The following is a 19,642-nucleotide window of genomic DNA, read 5'->3' as shown; positions in this document are numbered from 1 at the left end:
GCGAAAAGCCGCTGCCCCTAGCAAGGAGGAACGAACGAACAATTTCATTCGCTCAAAATAACCACTCCCGGCGAACGTTTCAGAATTGCCATGTGAGAACAAATAAAGATACCGTGCTGTTGTGAAGATTTACCATGTTCTAAAGTAAAAACTGTCATGTTGTATAAAAGAAATTGTCAGAAAATTTTCATACTTCAACAATGTACTTGCCATGCATTTTGGTGGGTTGGCCATGATTGTAGCGTGGAAAATTGCTAGCCTAGAAAAAGAAAATGGTGATAATTGCCATGCTTAGGATTTGCCATGTCGGAGAAGGAAATTTGCTATTTGATGGAATCTGAATAGACACGAGAACATGAAGCCACACTTTTCCGTGCTCGTTATTCTTGGCAACATATAAGAAAGCTATTTGAAAAAATAATCCAAATGCTACAAATAATAATAATTTAATATACTGGATTAAGATGTGGAAACATAGGCAAGCCATATTCCCAAGATGGTGGTTTAATGTACCACTTGGCTATGTGTTGAGCTATCTCAAAACCTAAAAAGATGGTGGTTCAAAGCGTGCACTGAGAGGATGTCACAACTGGTGTGCTCTCGGTAGGTGGTGATGGTATGTCATAGACATGGAGCTTGTCAAATCCTTCTAGTAAAGGATGGATACATATTCCAATTTACTGTTATTTGGAGAAGTCAAAGAGTGTGTTCATATTTTCCTTTTTGGGCAAGTCATTTGACTAATATTATAACTTATCACAAAGCATGAAACATACTTACCTAAAATATCTTCTTCATTAAATAACAACAAAAACGGAAGTGCACTCTAAACATGAAAGCCAGGCATGGCACGCCGATCATGGGTATTGCCAAGTGCCAACAAGTGATATGGCTAGCATTTGTTTTGTCTTCAGTACAATGCCAAATTCTGTATCTGCTATGTTGTAGTACTCAATAGGTTAATGAAGAAATTACGTTTATCATGTTGGTATGGTACTGGAAACGGTGCACATGAATAATTTTAATGAGTATTGAGTAAAATTTGATAAAACAATGGCAAACAAGCAAACCTTTTTTAGTCAAAAATTATAGACAATGAGCATATGCACATTAACTTCACCTTTATCAGACTACAATCAAGGATAATATAGCGATTTATCCCTGATGACACAATGTCCATGCATTGCAACTGTACAGTATATGTTTTTGACCTGAGCCGCTACCATTTCGGCCCAATTTTGATTCTGACTCGTCATATTGATGGCGTGCACCTATGAACACACTCAGGCATCATCATTGTGGTGTTGTTCGACACCGAGGAAGTCGTGTTTATAAATTAAGTCTATTCAAGAAAGCCTATATGTATAGCCATCACATGCAACCGATGGAACATAAATTAAGATTGTACTTATCGGTTCCACTGTTAACATTCATGACTAATACACGAATTGTTTGGATGTTTTCAAAATAAACCTTCATGTACTTCTGATATTCATGGTTTTTATAAGTGTATGTACATCCTATAAAAATTGTTGGTGTATTCATTAAAAAAATGTGTAGTCCCTTGGTAAGTACCCGCGTGAATTTCGCCAAGAAAACATACATATGTAGGGGTTTTATATCATGAAACATGTACACAAAAGAGAACCTGATGCAAGTACAGCATGGCCAAGGATTATAAGACTTTTCAAATATTAACATTTAATTTTACATGTTGCAATACAGATCACGATACGAAATAAAGACAGATTGTGCACCATTGATTAACATTGCACCCAATATTTTTAGAAGAACAGAGAGCACCTCCCCGGTTCCATTGCTTGGAACGAAACCAAAAACCACCCCAAGTCTGATATAACAGCTCTTAAAAGAGCAGTTCAAAAAGCAGAAAACAGCAAACGAGCTAACTAGCGAAAGTAGCATTATTACAAAGGAAGCCACCCAGCAGGGGCAAAGTCTCAAGAAGAGCTAAGGAGATGAACTTAAAGGACACAGGTAGCACCCAATATAGCATTTTAAAAATATTTAACATGTAAAAGAACATCGTATTCAAATTCTACACATTTTTGTAATCAAATTACATATATAACATGTTAAAATGAGAGTTACGGTTTAAGAGATATGATTATTTAAAATATATATTTATTCTCAGTAAACTGCGAGGTGATGACGCATATATCATGAGGGTCTAGTGCTATCATGGAGCTGTAACACCTTTCTCAAAAGTCATTTAGTGGATATTGCCACTGAACCGTACATACCTTCACCTTTAGAAATGAAATTGGCTCTTCAAAGGCCAAACCGCAAGAAAGGTTAAGGTTTAGTAGGCAAAACCAAATATGTATTTCCTTGAACTCTAGCTTCAACCAACCATTACTGCTCTTCGTTTTCCACGTCATCCAACCCATGAAGGCACCGGTCCTCCAACCTCTCGGCGGCCGCCTCCGGGACCGACACCAGCGCAGTCACGCCACGGGGATCGTCCACCACCGGGAGGAACAAGCAGTACGTCTCGCTGGTCAGTGGGCCCACGTGCAACGGCCGCCCGGCCCCGATGTCCAGGTCCTCCAGCCCCATCCGCGTCCACGCCGAGATCACCAGGCTCGCCGAGCGGTCTGGCATGGCGTCCCGTCGCAGCTCGAGGAGGTCAACCGTGGAGCGCACGTAGTCATCATCAATCATCTCCTTGGCCGCCCGCACCAGCCTCGCCGCGTGGTGCTCGCCGGACGGCGCCGCCAACTGCCCAGCCGTCGACTCGGCGCATGCAAGCACGAAGCCGTTGCCGTAGTACCCTTCGGGGAGGCCCGGCTTCACCCGACGGCGGATGTCGACGGTGAAGAGGAGTTTCACGCGGAGGTCGCTCGGAGGACCGAGGGACCGCACCCAGGCGCGCCAGACGTGAGCTGCGAGCGCCTCGAAGGACGTGCATTCCTCGAGCCACGGCGCGCACCGGTCCTTGAGGCGCTGGACGTGTGCCCCCGTGAAGGTCAGAGACACCGGCGCCAGCGGTCCGGTGAAGAGGCTGGACGTTGCCGCCCGTTCATCGCCACTGGGGAAGGAGTTCATGGCGTATTCCTGATGCTCGAACGCGATGCACGGAGGGCAGCGTGGCCTCAGGACCCAGCGGTCATGGAAGGGCGCGACGTGGTGATCGGCGGCTTCGAACCTGGCGGCGCGCGCCCACGCATGGAGGAACTGCGCGGCGCCGATGCCGTCGCAGAGGCAGTGGCTGATGGCCGCGCAAAGGACGGTGCCGCCGCAGCCGAGGCGAGTCACTTGGACGACAAGAGGGGGCACACCAAGGAAGCTCTGCGGCTCGGCTCCGCGGAGCAGCTTCCTCCAAGATTCGTGAGGCTTAGCAATGGCGGACCCCTGGAGGAACTCGTCGGCAGTGAGCCCCGGCAGGAACCCCTCCCCGAAAAGCGCCCCCTCCGCGTTGCAATCGACGACATGCTTGCCGTCGTCCCCGGGCCCGAGCCTGCCGGCGAGCGGGTAGTAGTCGACGAGGACCCTGGACAGCGCCGTCCTGAGGGCGTCGACGTCGACGTGACCGGCGAACACGAAGAGGTACTCGACGGAGAAGCGGAGGAGGCACTGGTCGTCAAGGTTGGAGAGGCAGAGGGTGTGCGCCGGCGTCGGCTGGCTCGGGGTCACCAGCACCGGCTCCATGCGGTGCTCGCAGTCAGCAGCGATGTCCATGTGTTGCTGCTCTGCTGTCGATCTGTGTCATCGACTTCGGCTGCTGGCCTTTGTAGGCCAGAAATGCAGATCAAACAGCTGGTGGAGATGGCCACATTGATGTCACTCACTTGGTTTTGTGATCTATCAATATCCGGTGATCCTCGAAATCTGATAGATATGTTGACCAATGAATATATATCCTCTGGCTATTCGAAGTGTTTGGATGTGTGTGTGCGCGCGCTATCTTTTTCTTTCCGGTTGCACACAAAACAACGTGCTGAAAAAATAAAGAAGCAAAATAAACTACATCCTCTTATCCATATTAATTGTCGCCGATTTAGTACAAAGTTCACCGAGGCATCAAGACCTTTTTTAAGTAAATCAGCAAAATAAATCAGCAACAATTAATATGTATAGGAGGGAGTGTAATACAATATTACACACAATTGATTCTTGTACGTAATAATATTTGCCATCATATTCTAAGCATTAGTATCATTGAATTTCCATTCTTCGCTCCTAGCAAAGAATACTAATAGTAGTGTTCTCATACAAACCACATACTAGTTCTTGTCTTTGCCGGCCCAGTTCTGCTTCGTCCCGTCCCGCATCATGTTGTCGGTTTTCACGCTACAAGCGGTTTTACTGTGTTTCTTCAAACTAATAAATGTGTAGGTGCAATGCACGTTGATATTAGGCACTATATTAATTGCATGTAAATATGATGTAGGATATTATGCGTGTTAATTATGTGATTAGTGTTGATATTGATATTTGGTATGATATTAGTTGCACGCTAGACATGTCGAGCACTCGTCGGGCAGTCTGGGTAATTAGATTGAGCTAGTTTGATGGTCAAGATTAGTTGCATCTGGTATGTTCATAAATTGGTATTGATATAGATTAACATAGTGCTGGTCCTGAGGCGCGGCACTGCAGCACTGCGGCAACGGGGCTTGTCTATGCGGTCGCCAGGTGTGGCGACCCATCGGAGATGCAGGCCGCCTGCGCCCTCCTCACCCTGTTGGAGTTGCAGGCCGCCAACGCCCTCCTCGCCGCCAAGTTTGGTAGGGGCTTCGCATCCACTGCTGCAGAGCTGCAGTGTCGAGCCTTGGGACCAGCCTAGGCGCCCTTCCTCGGCGTCCGTGGCAGCAGGCTCGCCTGCAGCTTGAGGATGCCCTTGTGCTGCGGCCATGCCCTCTACTCCCGTTCCCGGCGATGGGACCCATCACCCTTGGTCGGCGTGATGTTGTGATGTTTGTTGTTCTGCTGCTCTACGCGGCTGCTTTGCCAGCCAATCCATGGAGGAGTTGATTTCTTTTTGTTGTTTGATCGAAGGGTGTCCTTGTAAAATTACAGGGACTGACTTCTAAATAAAGAAAATCCGACCAGTGTTTATTTTACAAAAGATTAGGCTGAGAATCTATGATATTTGTCATAAATTCGTAAAACAGTATTTTCTACAAAATTTGGCATCAATGTGGTGGTTTTCCACAATTTACACCGAGAAATGAGTCTTCGCCTACATGGCCATGCTGGAGAGGACATGGGAGGCAGCAGGTAAGCGTGGCCGAGTGGGTAAAAGGAGACTAGGTTTATTATTCAATTAGCAGCTAGGGTTTGATGGATGCCAAACATTAATATTTTGATTACATGATATTCACAAGTTGGATGTTAGACATGCATATTCATATATTTTTTTTCAAGCTAGTTGAGTAATCCATCCGAGAGCTTAACTAGATTGTAAGGTGTGAGCAATACTTGCTCGTGAACATGCACGGTGCAAATCAATACTTGATCTTTCTGGTACTTGACACAGATGCACAATCGCAAGATAAACTAAACACAATAGTCACATGTCAATCGCCTGGCTTTCAAATTTCTGGTCAATCGATTTTGGTTGAAGGAAGAAACAATCGCGGGGACGAAGAAACTTGCCGGAGGGGAAGAAGAAGGTCGCCGGGCAGGCTACCCTAGTATCTATCTTAGGGTTTCGGGTGGGGGCGGTAGTGGTGGTGGTGGGGGGGGGGGGGGCTAGAGGGATGGCCGGGGACGGCAGAAGCACGACGGTGGGCGACGGCCGGGCTGGCGTGAGAGCGCCGCCTGCCGCGGGTGGCGGAGGACGACGGTTACAGGGAAGAAGATGAACAGTAGATCAGGCTGGATGTTGAAGAGATCAATCTAGCCGTTCATTTTGAATCTGACAGCTGAAAATAGAGCGACTGACCCAAATCAAATATTCTGTCAACTTACCCCTGGCCAATCCCTAAACTAAAAGATAGAATATCGATGGAAGTATGTAACCGAAAATTTTGCTTGGTTGAAGAGATTAATTTCAACTTGTCATTAGTAATTAAGTTCAAACCAGATACTGGTTGAAAAAATCTATAATCAAATTCATCAATTATTACAAGCTGTCACATCAGATCCGGCCTTCTGCATAGCATTACAAACAAGGGTCATCTAATCTGGATACACTACAAAGTGATATATGCACACGGTGCCGATCAGCAAATCATGCTACCGCGTGTGTCCTGGACAATTGCGCATGTATGCTAACTTTAGTTATTAGCAACTCATATAGTAAGGATTCGGCCTGGGCTGCATCCCGGACAATTGCTTATGCATGCCGGCGCCGCCGAACTGACCGTCGATGTGGCCCTCCAAACCGCACACCTCGTCAAAGGCAAAGAACTCGTCGAAGTTGATGTTCTCTGGCAGCTTGATATCTAAGGACTCGTCGTCCATTGCGACGGAGGACGGTAGCGTTCCAGCCACCGGCGCAACATCACTGTCGGTGTCAAAACCGGCGGATCTCGGGTAGGGGGTCTCGAACTGTGCGTCTAGGCCGGATGGTAACAGGAGGCAAGGGACACGAAGTTTTACCCAGGTTTAGGCCCTCTCGATGGAGGTAAAACCCTACGTCCTGCTTGATTAATATTTATGATATGGGTAGTATAAGAATAGGTCTACCACGAGATTGAAGAGGCTAAACCCTAGAAGCTAGCCTATAGTATGATTGTTGTTGTGTATGTTCTATCGACTAGCCTGACCCTGGTTTATATAATGCACCAGAGGCCTAGGTTAATAAGAGTCCTAGCCGAATACGCCGGTGGGGAGAAGTCCTTGTCTTGATCGCCAAGTCTTTGTGGAATCTTCCTTGTATGCAGCAGCTGTCCGAACTGGCCCATGAGTATACTGCCATGGGGGGCCTCGGCCCAATCTAATAGATCGAGAGACGACGTGGTGAGTACCCCCTAGTCCAGGACACCGTCAGTAGCCCCCTGAACCGGTCTTCAAGTTAGGGACGCTCCTCGATTCTTCCGAACTGTTCTTCATCTTCGGTCGTCGGTCTTGAAAACTGGTTCAACAAATCTTCTTTATCTTCGATCTTGAGGATCGCCGAAATGCATTCGGTGAGTTTACACGTCGGGTATCCGAGGAGCCCCTTTAAGTTTCCGGCCTTTATCAATGCCTTGTTATTTTTATGCCACACCTCGGGTTTGAAGTTGTTCCCGGGAGGCAGTGTCCTCTTGCGTCCGAGCTCTAACGCCGGACTGCATTCGAGGTATCTTTTGCAGCCGAGCACCAATGCTGGACCGCTTCCGAGCTCCAACGCCGGAATGTATCCGAGCTCCAACGCCGTACTATGTCCAAGCTCCAACGCCGGACTATATCCGAGCTCCAACGCCGGACAGTTTCCCAGCTCCAACGCCGGACTATATCCGAGGTGTCATATCACCTTGGTTCAAAAGAGTTGAAGGAGTTTAGCCGAGCTTAATGCCGAAAATGCCCTCTATGGAGCCAGCCACTAGCGCCCGAGCTTTATGCCGGACTGCTTCCGAGGTGGTGCACCACCCCGACTGTGGGCCGATTTTTTGTCAATATTTTTTATTATTGCAATTTATTCTCTGCTAAGATATATGGCCAATAGCCCTCAAGGTGTGTATCGGTCTAAAACCCGAGATGCACCTGAAGGATGACGTAAAACCGCTGATCCCAGTAGCCGCTGAGACTCAGGTTGATTTACAAAATCGGCCTGAGGATCAAGTCCTAGCTCGGCAGAATACTTCGGGACACAAAAAGCGGCGTGCTTAGTCCTCGAGACTCAGGTTGGGTGCGGCCGACCAACCTGAGGATCAAAATCTCCTCGGCAACTGTATTGCACTTAAAATTTTCTGCATTGAACAGGTAATGCAGTAGCCCCTGAGACACTGGTCGGGTGGCAACACCAGATCAGGGGATCGATGTTCCCCTTTAATATTTGTAAATAATAAGGCCGAAGCCCAGTAGCCCCCGAGTCTTAATGCGGGCACGGGTGGCCGAATTAAGGATCGATATCCATAGTAAAATCATAAATTATGTGTAATGACTCTATGTATCCAAGTACTTTACATCATTAATGCTTGGATCCGCATTGTACAAAACTTTGTTGACCGACCATCGGCTTCCACCTCCTGGGCTAGTAGCCGAGGAGTGTTTATCCTACTTTATAAAGCCTTTATGAGGGCAAAGATTTACGACAAACAAGGCAATATGGCCATACGATTTTATGAACAAAGGTATGCAGAGAGATATGTTATATTACTGTTTAACATAAGAATTGTCTTCCAAAGAAAATAGTCCCGCTATCGGTTCCTTTCTTTGGGTTGTCACGCTAAGCATGATCATGAAACCTCAGCTCAAATGTAAGAGCAAAATATCGAGGATTTAGTTTGGGAGGCCAGTTAATAGCCCCCAATAGTGTTCGGCGACAGTCGAGGTCAAGCCGTAAACACTTCGTCCATTGTTATGAATGGCCCGTCATTTAACACCGTCATCGGATCGCTGACCAGTTTACCCTTATTGTGACAGTCAGTTTTCGGCTTTCTCCACTAAGGTGCTTAACCATGTGAGCTGGAAGCACAATCGCAGTGGTTCTCCCTTTGCACACCTAGCCGAATAAAGCGGAACGTAGGAGGCAAGCGCAGGAGCCGGGCAACCCAACTATTGACCAAAGACACAATTCGAAACCGATGCATATATAGCAATATCCGAGAATGTTTTTGCCGAATCTCTAAAGGTGTCCGGCGTTGCACTGCGAGACTTGTGCTGAAAACACACAAATAGTTTAAAAAGTGCCACAAGCTTGGAAAACCAAAAAAACGTCAGTAAAAACTTGATGTCCGAACAAGATCAAGTGTTCGGTGCCAATCTGAAAATTGGCCTTAGAAAAAAAGTGCTTCTGTCGTGCTTTAACATAATACATCCTATCTCAAGACATCGAGCGGGTCAGCCTACGGCTTCGACCTCCTATCCCGAGGGCGGAGTACTTCTCATCGGGCCAGTTTAGCAAACTAAACTCTAGCGGCTTTGAGAGAGAAATTAGGCTCCCCGGCTAGTGACCGCACATCCCTGTCGAAAAAAGGAGAGATAAATAATAATAATAAAACTTTGCAACGACTAAGAAGAAGAACACTTATTATAAAACGGCTCAAATAAACTTAAGAGCCCCCAAGTGACTTGGGTAGAAGAATGATTGCATGTACCGAAGTACTTATATCATATCTATGTTCAATCGAACTTTAAACGCGTCTTAACCGACCGTCAGCTTCTCCCTCTTCGGTCAAGGACCGAAAAGTGTTATATACTCCATCGGTCGAGAATATCGACGGTGTTTCCAATAACCAGGTAATCAGGCCATAAGGCTGTAACAGACAAAGCGCGTTCAGGGAAATTATGCTATATTACCGTGAAGTGTAAGAAGCATCTTCAAAGAAAATAGTACCCCCACCGATACCTTTCTTCGGTGCTCATTGTTATTATGAGACTTGTGCAATAGATTTTTTGTACTCATGAGTTCCGTTGTGTGCCGACCATCATTGAAAACTATAAGAGCGCTAGCTTTCGGCTTCACCCAGTCTGAGGTCCGGCTCGGGCGACCCGATCATAACAATCGCATAGGTGCTCCCTTTACTCCCTAGCCGAACAATCGGGAACGTAGGGGTAAACACAGGAGCGAGGCAACCCAACTTGCAAATCGCTTAAGTCAATATGGTGCATATTGTGGCGTAATACACGGACAAGGAACGAAGCCGTACAAGTATAATCATATGCAAGTGAAAAAGCTTCATGAAGGAAGCCCCCAAATGAATTGGGTATTTGAATTTATGCGTCACAAACAAAGTTTGGAAAAGGAAATTTTTTACAAGCAACTTTTTTCCAAAAAAGTATAATGCTTGGTCGAATCGAACAGAAGTTAGAAATTAAAGCTTTGAGCATGAAAGCGACTTAGCTGATTAATGTGTTTGGTATTGATAACGCGGTCCGAGCTTGATGCGGGGCAAGGTTCCATCCCCCAAGCTGGTCCCGAGGTGGCAGAGCGGAGAGCTCGACACGCCGAAGTGGTGACATAGCACGGTCAATGCAGACCGGCAGAGTGACGCCGAAGTCCCCGGATCATTTTTCTGTGCACAAAAAATAGTGCAAACCGGAGATAATAGTAATAATGATAATTAAAAAAAATGTTGCATAATAAATAATTTATGCAAAGTGAGGTATAGAAGAAATATGGCCTGGCGCCGAAGTCAATGTCGATGCAGGGCGTCGGCGCGATGTAGTGAAGGCGTGGCAAAGCCTGAATTCACAGGTCGGTCCGAGCTCCGGATGCGGCGTTCGCCGGACTATGTACGGAAACTGATCGAACCAACACGCGACCGTCGTTAATGCGGTCACCATTTGATAAACCTGTGTAAATATCATGGACAAATCAGAGTAATAATTCCTTGGGAAAAATGAACCCAAACAAGCAAAAAATATTGGGATTAATAGCACCTGGTTTATTTGTTGTAGCAATCCGAAGGAAGGTGATTCCCAAAATTGAGACTCGCTCCGCACACCCATTGCCTGATGGGCGATAAAACGACGGCATGGCAATGCTGGTAAAGGTTGATTCGTCGAGGCAAAGCCCTCGGCCCAGCTAACGTGACGGAGCTGGTCGGCTAGTGACGCCGAAGTGTCCGGAGTAGGTTGATAAAGAGATGGCGAAGCCCCCGGTCCAGCTGAGATGTCGAAGCCTCGACGTCAGCCGATGAGTCGAAGTAGGTCGGCGTGATGGACACCAGCTTGAAGAAGCAATAGTGCGGCCCTGTCGATGCAGGTCGTGACGTGGTCGATGCCGGCTTGATGAAGCGACCATGCGGCGATGCCGGTATGCCCACTCCGTGTAATCCGTGGGGCGGCGATGTTGATGATGATTTATCCTTCGCGATGTCGGACTCTTGTTCGGCTTGCCGAGATGATGATCCGAAGAAGTTGAACTTGGCTAAAGTGACGACGTGTCTAGCGCAGGTCGGCATCCGTGGAGTAATATTGCCGGACTCATACAAAACTTCCTTCAAAAGGGATGTCCGAAATCCCGTTCATAAAAAAGATGAACTCGGGTCGGATTCGTTTTCGCGCAGAAAATAGATCCGAAAAGTGATGCACTAATCGGAAGGTTCCCGGAGTTTGGACGGTCGGATCGAGCTGAAATTTTGAGAGGTGGTAGATATAGGAATTCCGCAGCGATCAACGGTTGGATCTTCCACAGGACGTTCGAGCTAGAAGCTGGACACCACGCCCTAAACTCATCCAAATTCCCATCCAGATTTGACAGGGCTCCGGTATATCGTGGATTGCCAGAGATTCCTCCATCGGAACTCGACGAAATTTTCCAGGGTTGTATAGACTCAATTCCGCACAATTCCACCAAAGCGATCGTCAAAGCGATACTCGAGGAGGTGGCGGCGGCAGATACGAGTTCGTTGTCCAAAAAAAACAGCACGGTCGCTTGAGGGCAATGTTGACGTTGAGCCCCCGAGCTCCATAGATGATTCCTCCGTGATCTTGATAGAGATCGGAGTTGATGTTTGATGAAGGCCCTGGTCCGAACATGGTGATCCGAACACGGGGCGCAATTCTTGGTCGAACCAAGGTGACCAGTCGAACTGGTGACGGAGACGCCGAAGTCGCAGTTGATCTGCAGGCGAGCCATCGATCCTTTTGTCGATCACACAGCGGAACTCTTAATAAAAGCACCAATGTCGGTGTCAAAACCGGCGGATCTCGGGTAGGGGGTTCCGAACTGTGCGTCTAGGCCGGATGGTAACAGGAGGCAAGGGACAAGAAGTTTTACCCAGGTTCGGGCCCTCTCGATGGAGGTAAAACCCTACGTCCTGCTTAATTAATATTGATGATATGGGTAGTACAAGAGTAGATCTACCACGAGATCGAAGAGGCTAAATCCTAGAAGCTAGCCTATGGTATGATTGTTGTTGTCTATGTTCTATCGACTAGCCTGGCCCTGGTTTATATAATGCACCAGAGGCCTAGGTTAATAAGAGTCCTAGCCGAATACGCCGGTGGGGAGAAGTCCTTGTCTTGATCGCCAAGTCTTTGTGAATCTTCCTTGTATGCGGCAGCTGTCCGAACTGGCCCATGAGTATACGGCCATGGGGGGCCTCGGCCCAATCTAATAGATCGGGAGACGACATGGTGAGTACCCCCTAGTCCAGGACACCGTCAACCACCATCTCCACCGGAGAACTCGCGCAACATGACAGCTGGGGCGTCTTGAATCTCTTGATCTAATGTCGATGCGGCCGGCCCTTCTCCGAGGTCTCTGCCTGGCAAGAACCAGGAGTAGCCCAAGTCTTGGGAAGAACCCAGCAGATGTTGATCTTCTGTCGTCGCGTTCACGCGCACGTAGTTTTAATGTGAGGACGTCACCGGTGGCCATTGATTCCCGTCAATCGCCGCACCGCCGTAGCGATCCTGATCTTGAGCGAAAAGAGATGAGTACGATTGCGACGCCGACATGTGCTCCTCGGGAATCGCTTGTCGGGTGGCCGCGCGCTCTCCACTGTCGTCGTCGCGGCCGTAATCATCGGGCTCCCTCTTGCGCTTCTTGCCATGGCCACTGAACAGAATGTGATACAGCCTGACCGACGACGAGGCCAGATCGGGCGGGCCTGTGACCGAGTACTCGTGCATCACCCACCTCGTGCTGCCCTTCTCGCCGTCATTGTGGAAGTTGAGGACTTGAGGTGGTACTTCTTCCAGGTGATCTCCATGCCGCTGTCGGGGACGATGAGCTGCTTGTCATCCACGATGACCTTCTGCCCTTCCCAGCACCCGCCGCCCGCGCAGGTCCGCTTGTTCCGACTCCCCTTGTCGTCTATGGTTTGCCCGTGGGCAAAGAAGAAAGCATCGTCCTCCCGCCCGTGTCTGTTCAAGAGCTCCCATGGCGGCGCGCTCAACGGATCGTCCTCGAGGATGATGCCCTCCAGCGGGAGCTCCTGGCCAAGGAGTCGACGGAGCAGGTAGTATTCCACCGCCTCGTCGTCGTGAGGCTGCAGCTTGTAGCCCCGCATGAGGCCCAGCACGTCGGCCAGCTCTACCATGGTGTGCCTGGAATAGGTAGCTAGGATTAATGTTGCTAGGGTTTGGATGGTTCGGGACTTGAGACGACAGGTACGTTTGGTGCGGTGCGTGATCGGAAGGTACGTAGGTACATACGTCTGATATTTATTATCCCCGGCCACCCGGTGAGCAGATAGAACAGACTGCCATACGTATTTGGTCGATCACGTTGGAACTCGGATCCGGATGGAAATTACTGGCGGAGCCAACAAGACAAGGAACATACCACCCATTGGATCGGCCGGAAAACGCTTACTAGGGTTCCGTGACATGCATGATTTTAATATAGCTATGCTATCCAGGCAAATATGGAGACTCATCCAACACCCGAACTCTCTCTGTGCTAAGGTATTGCAGGCTCGGTATTTTCCGAATGGCTAGATTCTAGATGCTGCTCCTAGGGACGGTATATCCTACTCCTGGCGCAGTCTACTTCACGAGCTACACCTTTTCCGGGAAGGGTACATTTGGAGGATTGGCGATGGTACTCAAGTAAAGATTTGGTCTGATCCGTGGATACCTCGGCCCTGGTCACGACGAGTCTTGACCCCCAAAGGGCAAAATCTCCTGGAGCGAGTTTGTGACCTCATTGATCCAACTACCGGACAGTGGGACGAGCAACTGGTGAGAGACACCTTCTGGGCGGATGACATCAAATATATTCTCCACATACCGCTATGAGAGGGGGTCCAAGATTTCATTGCATGGCAGTACGATACCAAGGGTGTCCACTCCGTCAAAAGTGCATACAAACTCCAGCGTCAGCTCGAGCAAAACATGATGAATGGTGGTGTGGGGGAAGTGATCCGAACCCTGGCAATCTGGACAGTGCTAAGAACGATTGCTGGAAGCGTCTTTGGAAGATCCTTGCCCGAAAAACATCCAAATGTTCACTTGGCGGCTTAAACATGAATCCCTCGCTTTTCGCACAAATGTAGTACGCAAGGGTTATTGGAGTAATCCAAACATATGTTGGGTTAATTAAAATTAGTATTGTTGCAATCAGGCTTGCCGGTGATTAATGTATTGAGTCTGGTTAAGTCTAAGCATGATTAGGGTGACCGATGTTTACGTCAGCGGTCACTAACTAAAGGGCTGTAGTAGCGGAATCTTTAGGCGCTTAAGGCGCTAATTAGGACCCCTCGTTGGTAACACCGAGCGATCAGCCACCTTATGTGGGTGGGGCGTGTCTCATGTCCTCATGTAGTTCGCTCTAGTCCTCGCAGGGCCTTAGAGCAATTCTTTGAGAGAGCATATTGTCAAATTCCATCACATGTAGAAAGCGCATTGCATAATAATATGGAGGCTGCCGAGGCGATGCACAGATTCAGAGTCACCTTTGTTGCCTTCATATATTTTGCCTTTTTGCAGCATCAATCCAATAGTTAGACGGGGTGGAAAAGCCTTTTCGTTACCGTGGACGGCGCGACAACATTTCGGCAAAAGGCGGGGGCAGTATAAAAACATAACGGGCAACTGGACACGGGGTAGCCGCCATTAATTGGCTTGCTTCCCATGCCATGGGTGTCTGGCCGTCTATGCCATTGGCAGGAAGAGGAGATGTTCCGTGCGAAAGCAAGAGGAAGGAGATGAAACTTTCCTCCAACAGAAGTGGTTGGCAAATGGAATGCACTCCAAACAACTCTGACGCAGTCTCGATGGACTGGACAAGGATCTTGCTCATCCCCGCCGACCTCCGATCGGATCCATCTAGTCTCCGATGACCCCACCCGAACTTGGAATCCTGGAAACGGGTCCCTGCTCCTCTTCAGTGACCTCAGCATGGATCCAACATCCTGGATGTGGTTCTCACTCATCTCCGGTGATCTGGATGCGAATCTGGCTCCTTTTGGGCGACTGCACGCGGACCATGGTTGCATCCACCGACATGCACACGGTTCTGGCCTGGTCCATAGTTTTTGGACTGCAATATATGTTAAACGCCAGATCTGGAGCCCCCCCCCCCCCCCCCCCCCCCGCCCCCGAGCGAAAAGCCGCTGCCCCTAGCAAGGAGGAACGAACGAACAATTTCATTCGCTCAAAATAACCACTCCCGGCGAACGTTTCAGAATTGCCATGTGAGAACAAATAAAGATACCGTGCTGTTGTGAAGATTTACCATGTTCTAAAGTAAAAACTGTCATGTTGTATAAAAGAAATTGTCAGAAAATTTTCATACTTCAACAATGTACTTGCCATGCATTTTGGTGGGTTGGCCATGATTGTAGCGTGGAAAATTGCTAGCCTAGAAAAAGAAAATGGTGATAATTGCCATGCTTAGGATTTGCCATGTCGGAGAAGGAAATTTGCTATTTGATGGAATCTGAATAGACACGAGAACATGAAGCCACACTTTTCCGTGCTCGTTATTCTTGGCAACATATAAGAAAGCTATTTGAAAAAATAATCCAAATGCTACAAATAATAATAATTTAATATACTGGATTAAGATGTGGAAACATAGGCAAGCCATATTCCCAAGATGGTGGTTTAATGTACCACTTGGCTATGTGTTGAGCTATCTCAAAACCTAAAAAGATGGTGGTTCAAAGCGTGCACTGAGAGGATGTCACAACTGGTGTGCTCTCGGTAGGTGGTGATGGTATGTCATAGACATGGAGCTTGTCAAATCCTTCTAGTAAAGGATGGATACATATTCCAATTTACTGTTATTTGGAGAAGTCAAAGAGTGTGTTCATATTTTCCTTTTTGGGCAAGTCATTTGACTAATATTATAACTTATCACAAAGCATGAAACATACTTACCTAAAATATCTTCTTCATTAAATAACAACAAAAACGGAAGTGCACTCTAAACATGAAAGCCAGGCATGGCACGCCGATCATGGGTATTGCCAAGTGCCAACAAGTGATATGGCTAGCATTTGTTTTGTCTTCAGTACAATGCCAAATTCTGTATCTGCTATGTTGTAGTACTCAATAGGTTAATGAAGAAATTACGTTTATCATGTTGGTATGGTACTGGAAACGGTGCACATGAATAATTTTAATGAGTATTGAGTAAAATTTGATAAAACAATGGCAAACAAGCAAACCTTTTTTAGTCAAAAATTATAGACAATGAGCATATGCACATTAACTTCACCTTTATCAGACTACAATCAAGGATAATATAGCGATTTATCCCTGATGACACAATGTCCATGCATTGCAACTGTACAGTATATGTTTTTGACCTGAGCCGCTACCATTTCGGCCCAATTTTGATTCTGACTCGTCATATTGATGGCGTGCACCTATGAACACACTCAGGCATCATCATTGTGGTGTTGTTCGACACCGAGGAAGTCGTGTTTATAAATTAAGTCTATTCAAGAAAGCCTATATGTATAGCCATCACATGCAACCGATGGAACATAAATTAAGATTGTACTTATCGGTTCCACTGTTAACATTCATGACTAATACACGAATTGTTTGGATGTTTTCAAAATAAACCTTCATGTACTTCTGATATTCATGGTTTTTATAAGTGTATGTACATCCTATAAAAATTGTTGGTGTATTCATTAAAAAAATGTGTAGTCCCTTGGTAAGTACCCGCGTGAATTTCGCCAAGAAAACATACATATGTAGGGGTTTTATATCATGAAACATGTACACAAAAGAGAACCTGATGCAAGTACAGCATGGCCAAGGATTATAAGACTTTTCAAATATTAACATTTAATTTTACATGTTGCAATACAGATCACGATACGAAATAAAGACAGATTGTGCACCATTGATTAACATTGCACCCAATATTTTTAGAAGAACAGAGAGCACCTCCCCGGTTCCATTGCTTGGAACGAAACCAAAAACCACCCCAAGTCTGATATAACAGCTCTTAAAAGAGCAGTTCAAAAAGCAGAAAACAGCAAACGAGCTAACTAGCGAAAGTAGCATTATTACAAAGGAAGCCACCCAGCAGGGGCAAAGTCTCAAGAAGAGCTAAGGAGATGAACTTAAAGGACACAGGTAGCACCCAATATAGCATTTTAAAAATATTTAACATGTAAAAGAACATCGTATTCAAATTCTACACATTTTTGTAATCAAATTACATATATAACATGTTAAAATGAGAGTTACGGTTTAAGAGATATGATTATTTAAAATATATATTTATTCTCAGTAAACTGCGAGGTGATGACGCATATATCATGAGGGTCTAGTGCTATCATGGAGCTGTAACACCTTTCTCAAAAGTCATTTAGTGGATATTGCCACTGAACCGTACATACCTTCACCTTTAGAAATGAAATTGGCTCTTCAAAGGCCAAACCGCAAGAAAGGTTAAGGTTTAGTAGGCAAAACCAAATATGTATTTCCTTGAACTCTAGCTTCAACCAACCATTACTGCTCTTCGTTTTCCACGTCATCCAACCCATGAAGGCACCGGTCCTCCAACCTCTCGGCGGCCGCCTCCGGGACCGACACCAGCGCAGTCACGCCACGGGGATCGTCCACCACCGGGAGGAACAAGCAGTACGTCTCGCTGGTCAGTGGGCCCACGTGCAACGGCCGCCCGGCCCCGATGTCCAGGTCCTCCAGCCCCATCCGCGTCCACGCCGAGATCACCAGGCTCGCCGAGCGGTCTGGCATGGCGTCCCGTCGCAGCTCGAGGAGGTCAACCGTGGAGCGCACGTAGTCATCATCAATCATCTCCTTGGCCGCCCGCACCAGCCTCGCCGCGTGGTGCTCGCCGGACGGCGCCGCCAACTGCCCAGCCGTCGACTCGGCGCATGCAAGCACGAAGCCGTTGCCGTAGTACCCTTCGGGGAGGCCCGGCTTCACCCGACGGCGGATGTCGACGGTGAAGAGGAGTTTCACGCGGAGGTCGCTCGGAGGACCGAGGGACCGCACCCAGGCGCGCCAGACGTGAGCTGCGAGCGCCTCGAAGGACGTGCATTCCTCGAGCCACGGCGCGCACCGGTCCTTGAGGCGCTGGACGTGTGCCCCCGTGAAGGTCAGAGACACCGGCGCCAGCGGTCCGGTGAAGAGGCTGGACGTTGCCGCCCGTTCATCGCCACTGGGGAAGGAGTTCATGGCGTATTCCTGATGCTCGAACGCGATGCACGGAGGGCAGCGTGGCCTCAGGACCCAGCGGTCATGGAAGGGCGCGACGTGGTGATCGGCGGCTTCGAACCTGGCGGCGCGCGCCCACGCATGGAGGAACTGCGCGGCGCCGATGCCGTCGCAGAGGCAGTGGCTGATGGCCGCGCAAAGGACGGTGCCGCCGCAGCCGAGGCGAGTCACTTGGACGACAAGAGGGGGCACACCAAGGAAGCTCTGCGGCTCGGCTCCGCGGAGCAGCTTCCTCCAAGATTCGTGAGGCTTAGCAATGGCGGACCCCTGGAGGAACTCGTCGGCAGTGAGCCCCGGCAGGAACCCCTCCCCGAAAAGCGCCCCCTCCGCGTTGCAATCGACGACATGCTTGCCGTCGTCCCCGGGCCCGAGCCTGCCGGCGAGCGGGTAGTAGTCGACGAGGACCCTGGACAGCGCCGTCCTGAGGGCGTCGACGTCGACGTGACCGGCGAACACGAAGAGGTACTCGACGGAGAAGCGGAGGAGGCACTGGTCGTCAAGGTTGGAGAGGCAGAGGGTGTGCGCCGGCGTCGGCTGGCTCGGGGTCACCAGCACCGGCTCCATGCGGTGCTCGCAGTCAGCAGCGATGTCCATGTGTTGCTGCTCTGCTGTCGATCTGTGTCATCGACTTCGGCTGCTGGCCTTTGTAGGCCAGAAATGCAGATCAAACAGCTGGTGGAGATGGCCACATTGATGTCACTCACTTGGTTTTGTGATCTATCAATATCCGGTGATCCTCGAAATCTGATAGATATGTTGACCAATGAATATATATCCTCTGGCTATTCGAAGTGTTTGGATGTGTGTGTGCGCGCGCTATCTTTTTCTTTCCGGTTGCACACAAAACAACGTGCTGAAAAAATAAAGAAGCAAAATAAACTACATCCTCTTATCCATATTAATTGTCGCCGATTTAGTACAAAGTTCACCGAGGCATCAAGACCTTTTTTAAGTAAATCAGCAAAATAAATCAGCAACAATTAATATGTATAGGAGGGAGTGTAATACAATATTACACACAATTGATTCTTGTACGTAATAATATTTGCCATCATATTCTAAGCATTAGTATCATTGAATTTCCATTCTTCGCTCCTAGCAAAGAATACTAATAGTAGTGTTCTCATACAAACCACATACTAGTTCTTGTCTTTGCCGGCCCAGTTCTGCTTCGTCCCGTCCCGCATCATGTTGTCGGTTTTCACGCTACAAGCGGTTTTACTGTGTTTCTTCAAACTAATAAATGTGTAGGTGCAATGCACGTTGATATTAGGCACTATATTAATTGCATGTAAATATGATGTAGGATATTATGCGTGTTAATTATGTGATTAGTGTTGATATTGATATTTGGTATGATATTAGTTGCACGCTAGACATGTCGAGCACTCGTCGGGCAGTCTGGGTAATTAGATTGAGCTGGTTTGAT

The 19,642-nt window shown here is 48.0% G+C and overlaps 3 pseudogenes; all 3 read right to left on the bottom strand.

Annotated features, from left to right (window-relative positions):
• Window positions 1-2,155: 2,155 nt before the first annotated feature.
• On the bottom strand, window positions 2,156-3,769 carry LOC147983624 (alcohol acyltransferase 9 pseudogene; annotated as a pseudogene).
• Window positions 3,770-12,411: 8,642 nt separating this feature from the next.
• On the bottom strand, window positions 12,412-13,103 carry LOC147983623 (NAC domain-containing protein 83-like; annotated as a pseudogene).
• A 4,160-nt stretch (window positions 13,104-17,263) lies between these two features.
• On the bottom strand, window positions 17,264-18,877 carry LOC125534895 (alcohol acyltransferase 9 pseudogene; annotated as a pseudogene).
• Window positions 18,878-19,642: the final 765 nt, after the last annotated feature.

Source organism: Triticum urartu, chromosome 2A (assembly GCF_056163025.1).
Source record: "Triticum urartu cultivar PI428250 chromosome 2A, HENAU_Tu73, whole genome shotgun sequence".
Lineage (NCBI taxonomy): Eukaryota > Viridiplantae > Streptophyta > Magnoliopsida > Poales > Poaceae > Triticum > Triticum urartu.
Note: the sequence above shows the minus strand (reverse complement) of the source record. Positions and strands in the feature narration are given on the sequence as shown.